Source organism: Myotis brandtii, unplaced genomic scaffold (assembly GCF_000412655.1).
Source record: "Myotis brandtii unplaced genomic scaffold, ASM41265v1 scaffold225, whole genome shotgun sequence".
Lineage (NCBI taxonomy): Eukaryota > Metazoa > Chordata > Mammalia > Chiroptera > Vespertilionidae > Myotis > Myotis brandtii.
The window spans coordinates 3869027-3869499 of NW_005358435.1; positions in this window are offsets into that span (position 1 = coordinate 3869027).

A 473-nucleotide genomic window follows, 5' to 3' on the forward strand; every position below is an offset into this window, starting at 1 on the left:
GCGCGGTAATAACTCAGTGGATCCTCACAGCCACTTTACCAGGCAGACTGTTTTCAACCCCATTTTGCAGATAAGGAAATGGAGGCTCAGCCCTAGGCTACGCTCCTAGGGGGAGGCTTAAATCTTAGAACGAACCCGGGCGTTCTAATTCCAAAGCCCATGCTCCGAATTACCAAGCCATATCGCGTTTCCCCCAAGAGGGGTATCCCACTTTACAGGGCAGGTACATGGACTAGAATTTAATCCTGACAAACAACTCAGCAGAGTGAGATCACCATGCCCACTTTACAGTCGGAGAGAACGAAGCACACTCCTCCTTAGGAAGGTGAGTCCACGGAAGGGCGGTCGGCATCCTCCGCCGTGCAGCCAGACAGGCCTTGCCGCGCCACTCCACCCACGTTGCGGGCGACCGGGCCCCGAGAACGGACGCGCGGCCATGACCAATGAGAGGCGGTCTTCCCGAGCGACACGCG